The sequence below is a fragment of the Pinus tabuliformis genome, chromosome J, assembly GCF_031772625.1.
Source record: "Pinus tabuliformis cultivar Carrire ecotype Pingquan chromosome J, CPIR1, whole genome shotgun sequence".
In the NCBI taxonomy this organism is placed as follows: Eukaryota; Viridiplantae; Streptophyta; class Pinopsida; order Pinales; family Pinaceae; genus Pinus; species Pinus tabuliformis.
Window position 1 is genome coordinate 1,554,679,714 of NC_142295.1, and position 6,239 is coordinate 1,554,685,952.

A 6,239-nucleotide genomic window follows, 5' to 3' on the forward strand; every position below is an offset into this window, starting at 1 on the left:
TCCCTACTATGAAACCGGTGGCTGGACCCTTCTGAACCCGAAGGTGTTCCTTCAAAATTGCAAAACACTTTCATTAAGCATCAAAGAAAAACATGAACTAAGCCTCTGGCGGCTTACCTTGTTCAGTGCCTGGCTTGTAAGCCTCCTCATTCATCTCCAGACTGTTGGTAGGCTGAGTGTCTATGTTGGCAGTATTCTGAGGCGAGCCATGAGCCAGATGCTGAGGCAAACCATGAATTGGTTGCTGAGGCGAGCTCAAGCCCGGAAGAGGCTTCATCAGAGTAACATCAACAACAATTTCCTTGTCAATATCTTCTCCTACTGCTGGTACCCGAGCATGATTCAATGGCTCCAGCTCCCTATCAGGCTCTTCCTGGTTGGACGAATCATCCTCTTCCTCTGTAGCAATGACTGTTATGAGCAGTGAGAGACGGGTCTGGTTCCTCCGGCAGCGAAAAGTGCAGCGTGAAGTGTGGACTTGACTGTCCATCTGGTCAGACTCTTCAGAGGGAGACGACGGAGGCTCCAACATGGCAACGGGCTGAATTGCCTGGGCCTCTTGCCTGCCGCGGATTCCCCATACCCCTCCACGTCTTGTGACTCCCCTCTGTCGTGGCGCCATTAACCCTGGAGAGCACACTTTGCAAACAATGGACAGTGACAATTCAGAAATGAAACTTGCTATCAGTTCCTCCCTAATTACAATTACCCAATTATGGTGCATAACCAAGCATTTTTCCAGCGAATGCCCAGAACACACAGTCGGAACAGAGTGCTCAGAACACGCGGATGGAACGGGAGTTAAGCTGTGGCTTCTGCCCCTACCACCCGCTATCTGCTCAAACTCACACTCAAACGAATTAACTTCACAATACCTCATATCCCCACTGTGATACCTGCGCAACATTTTATAGGACCCTGAGCTGAGCATTTCGGCGGCAATGGAGCCAAAACTCCATAGAACGGCGTACATGAACATCAATTCGCCTCGCGCGAGGCCATCCTTCTTCTGCAGAACCATCCGCTCCATCTTAAGCAACGTTAATGCTTGGCAGGGGCGAGTTAAATGACCGTCCTGCCAGACGATCCTAAGATCACAGCTGCCCCCCATTACGTGTAGTCGGATGAGACCAGGTGTCACCCGCATCCGAGTGTTTATGTCATGAAGTTATTTACGTTCAAAACCATGAATTTATGGCCATGCCAAATCTTTTAAGTTACTATATTCTAAGAAACTTTCCTTGCCAGAGGATTGCCCTTTTCTTCTTTAAAATATCATCTAAAGACTGTCGAGAAACTGCTCATTGCCTAACCTTTGCAACTAGATCTTCTACATTGGTATAGCTTGAAAATGTAAGCCAAGGCTTATTGCAAAATTATGACATCATATACAACCCAAAAGCCTCTGTAGAAGAGTAGGATTTCATTTCATGGCGATGCCCTCAGATATATAAGCATTCACGAATTTGGGGGCTTATTCCAAATGTAGTCAAAGATCGTCGACATGAAAGCTCAGGTAGGGCTGTACTTGTGGGGAAACGAGTATTTTTCCTCTGGAATTAAGGCAGAAGTTCAAACGACTTCCTATTGGAAAAAAGAAAACCCTACCGCCATAAATAACAATCCAGACCAATTTATCTCTCACACTCTCTGTGCGTGGCCTTGGGGCGTCACTCCCACTGGTAAGATCTTTTCAACACCTTCCCACCCTGCCCCCGGCATTTTTTGCCCTGAGTGAAGTTGAGAACGGAGTTGAACGACATGGGCCGATCACGTCAACGCAGACCTCGGAACAAGTTTACAGACAAGGAAGTAAGTTTTCTCTTCTAACAACTTGTGAGATTCTATTGTGTACTGTGATTGTAGGTTTATTATTTACCGGAAATGGGATCTGTTCATGTAGTAGTTAGATAACCTGATCTGGGAATACCTAGTTTCAGTAGTAATCAAATGTCCTGTTCTGGGAAAACTTGCCAAGAAAAGAACTGGACCAGGAAACCGCGTTGAAAGTCCAGCATTAAAAGAATGCTTCAAACACAAGGAAGAACCATCAGTATACAGCAATTATTCACGGGATGCAGACACAGAGGGTATCAGATTAAAGACTGCAAAACAATACCAGAAAGAGGAATAGACACTTTATTAAAGAGAGTACTATTAGGAGTTTAGGTATAAAAGTGTATAGTTCTGCTTGTGCCCTGGCCCTGGCAGCAAGATTACAAATACTGCATTGATCCATGTTTTGTTATGACAGCGACCTTCATTCCGTGCTCTGTATTTCTTACCCCAATTCTCTATCCAGGAAACAACAAACAAAAAAAAACAGGAAAAAGGGTGACCTAACTGAAGCAACAATTTAAGGGCCGTTAATCTTCCCAAATTGCTTTTGATGACTACACTTGCCAGTGCGCCCTCAATGTCCACATGGCTGTAATGTGCAGGCATACTGGGTCGGACCTTCCCTCATTTGGTATTGATGGTTCACATCACTTTCATTGCCGGGGGAGGGGGTTCACTGAAACTACTATTCCAACAAAAACGACTAAGTTCTTAATTAGCTGAGTGTTGAAAGAAGGCAATATTCTATGATATGCCAAAATGTAACTTTTAAATATACAAAAAAATAGTTTATTTTGCTTTCAAATCAAAGTTTCAAATTTTATATTTTCGGTGTATGTTTGTTAAAGATTCAGAGGTTTGGCCTGTTTGAAAGGTTCAGGATCCAGAGAAACTCGAGCCAGGTTTACTCGAGCCTGGAAACTATAGACTTTCCCAACCCCATGCTGAAATTTTTCATGACTTGGAGGTTATGGTATGGACGGTTCCCCTTTCTCCTGCTTCATCCAGTCTTTCTTTGGCTACGTCATCCAACTGGAAAAGGCAATTTATTTATTTATTTTGATGGATTTTGAGTTCGCTGTTATGAATTTCTGGTCCTGTTGTCTTTTCTCAGTTGCAGTGAATATTATCTGTCTTTTCAAGCTGGTTTATTATCAACAATTCCGGGAGTGAAAGGGATGAGCCGGTTGCCCATTAACTACTTATCAACAATCCTGGGAACAAAAGGGATGAGTTGGCTGTTCATTTAGTACAAGGGATACTTGTGCTGTATCTTGTCAGCAATGATTTATCCTATGGTGTTTAAACACAAAAAATTCCCATTTATTCAGACCTAATATATTTGTTTTTGTTGTTAGTCGTTTTCCAGATAATTGGGTTACTTTTCTCAGAAGCCAAGTGGTTCACAAACCCCAGAGATTAGTGATCACTATGTCTACAGAATATTTGTACCAGGCAGATCAACTTGAAGGGATCATTTCCTGCCGGCTCAACCACAGACCCTGATCCTGAGAATGTCCGAGAGAATTGAACCTGTGACCTCTCAATAACAAAGGTGCTTTAATGGCGGGGAGTCAATCAATTGAGCTAACCCTCAGGGCTAAGCAAAAGCTAAAATATTATCCTCAAATCTGTTTTTATTTTTCCCAAGACAAAGAGACTTTTATTTGATATTTCAAGTGTGAAATGAGAATATACATCAGTCTAACTATTAAATGGTTTGGCTTTTTGTCAGAATTTGGCAATACAATTTTTGGCGAGATTGTGCTTTTTTGTTTTTCAAAATATGTTTTTTAATGTATAAACAGATTCAGCACCCTGAAAAACCCCTGTGGCACTCAGATTGTGCAGATTATAGAGCTTAAACTTAAGATTCCAACAAATCCCTGCTGGATTTCGGATGAAATTGACCAAAAGATATGCCTGGAAAAGGCCCAAAACATAAGATATGCCTGAAAAAGGCCCAAAACATCTAGTAAGTAGACTGTGCTATATACATCAGATTACCTTATAAAGCTCAAAATATCTTGAAATATGCTTACATAGCTTATATTTTGAGTCATGTTCTTCCTCTTTAACAATGAAATTGAAAAATTGAAGGGAAAAATCAATAAAGTTTTTGTTTTGCCAATTAAGATTACTGTTAAAATAACATTTTCATTTTCATACGGTAAGCCCGGCAGGTTAGCTCAATCAGGTTGAATTGACCAGTTTCAAAGTCGAGATCATTGAGAAGTCACGGATTCATGTCTGGTAGAGTCCCTCTGTGTGTGTTAGAAGTAGATGGTGGCGTTTACCCTGGGTGCCATTCAGGGAATAAGCACATGCAGGGTTTCGCAAGGACATTCTCCATGCCAAAAAAGAACACTATCATACAGTACAAAAACAGGGGGAATTAGTAGCACGAATTTAGTAGAAATCTAAGATTGCCCTCAACTTGATAGCAGACAGATGATGCACAATATCGTCTTCCTTACCGTGCAAGCTGAACAGGACATCACATTTCAAAGGTCTGTGCCAAAGTATAGTCCTAGGGGACCTGACGTTGATATCTACTGACATGATGCCTATTGATAAGCATTATTTGGTTTGTTTTCTACCCAAACACACTTTTTTTTAAATGGAAAAATAGTTTGTACAAGTCTTACTGTTGCCTGGTGTCATGCAACCATTGGTGCATCTTTGGTCCTTCTTCTCTTTGCTGTTCAAAGTTTCAAACTTCCTTTTCAAACCTAGGTGTTTGAGAAGAAGATGAAAGGTTGGATTTATCACCTCCAAGCAACTAAGTCCGCTCTTTTGCCTCCTTCCCTCTGCCAGATGGCTCCTTGACCTGGTGAAGGATGATGTCCTTGGCCAGCTGACACTTAATCTCCTAAGACAATTAGGAGATCAATTCCCATGTCTACGAGCGAATCGCTTCTCTTGAGGGCAGCCTAATAAATGGCTCCTTAACCTGGTTAAGGATGTCCTTGGTCAGCTGACACTTAGTCTCTGTAAAACGATTAGGAGATCAATTCCAATCCCCACCAGCGACTCTCTTGAGGGGAGCCTCATAAATGGATTATCTTCCTCTGTGTCTTGGGTTCTCTGGGAAGAGGCCCCTCCTCCTTCTTGTCCTTGTTGTTCAGCCTTCATGATGCCCTCTCCAACTTCAAACCTTTTTTTCCAAAACAAGATACTCGAGAAGATTTGAGCGTTTTATTAATGATGTTGTCCAACTACCGTTCCAAGTTTGTCAATATTTGAGCTATAGTATGTTGAGCTGTTCTTTTGCCTCCTTGCCTCGTCTATGTGGATTGTTAACCTGATTAAGGATGTTGACAAAGCATGGCAATTGCTTATTACAAAGAAATATTGGTAAGTTCCAAACGTAAAAGTGCAATTTACATGGAATTGCCACGTCTGTTCCTTATTTTTAGAGCAGAATGTAATTGCTCAAAATCTCTATTCTTTATAATAGAAGAAAATATGAATAAAGAAAATGAGTATATGTCCCAGAGAATGCTCTTGCTGTGTGTCCTTGAGACTGTTTTCTTTTTTCTGCTCTGCATTTCTGTCTTTAGATTATCCAGTGAAGATTTCCATTTATCTGGGTTGTTCAGGTTTGAAAGTTTTGTTCCAGAGTTCTTATTAAATCTGCCAGTGGTTTGTAACAAAGTTGTTTGGCTTCTGTGGAAGAAATGAGGCCAAGAAAAAACAACCTAAGAAAGATGAAAAACAGAAACGAAGGTGGAAGTCACAATTTCATCATGTGGAAGATAAACATGGAAGATGTTTTAACTTCTGACACAAAAGGCTTAATGGACTGCTGTTACTGGGAGACTAGCAAATATAAGTGACGAAGAATGGATGAAGGTAGATAAGACAGCACAATCTGCAATCTGCTTCTGCCTTGCAGGTTATGTGATTCTCAAGGTCTTTGAAGCCCCATCAGCAAAGGAGATGTAAGGGAAGCTGTAATATCCCCAAATAGAGATACTAGGAAAATAACAAAAAATTTCAAACAAGGGCACAGCAGAATCTGAAATTTTTTTTTTCAGAACGAAAAAGCTGAATGATATTATATGAGAGATATAAAGGTTCAAAAATTACATCTGAAAAAACCCCATTTGAAACTAGTCAAGATGGAATCATCATGGGAGTATTCCCGCTATCAGATAAGGTAAAACAAGCTGTGACAAAATGTTCTGGGGGATCTCCAATGAAAAAAGACATGTGATCATAGAGAAACAGGAATCATATGCATGATCAGTAGCATCATATACACCATCCATATACACAAGATAAACAAAAGCAGCCACATAAAGATCAAAAACGCGTCCACGGAAACCTGTGAAGAAACAAAAAATGAACCTAGAAATCCGGCATATTAAATTATTGGATCTGATAGCTTTCTCCCT

At 41.0% G+C, this 6,239-nt stretch overlaps 1 long non-coding RNA gene across 2 annotated transcripts; it reads left to right on the plus strand.

The window, feature by feature from the left end:
• Nucleotides 1–1,220: 1,220 nt before the first annotated feature.
• On the plus strand, nt 1,221–3,512 carry LOC149233421 (uncharacterized). Of its 2 annotated transcripts, none has more exons than XR_016248231.1 (3): nt 1,221–1,812; nt 2,714–2,812; nt 2,954–3,512. It is a non-coding gene; the product is annotated as an uncharacterized LOC149233421 (long non-coding RNA). The 2 variants fall into 2 exon arrangements; XR_016248232.1 differs by having other exon boundaries at nt 2,720–2,812.
• Nucleotides 3,513–6,239: the final 2,727 nt, after the last annotated feature.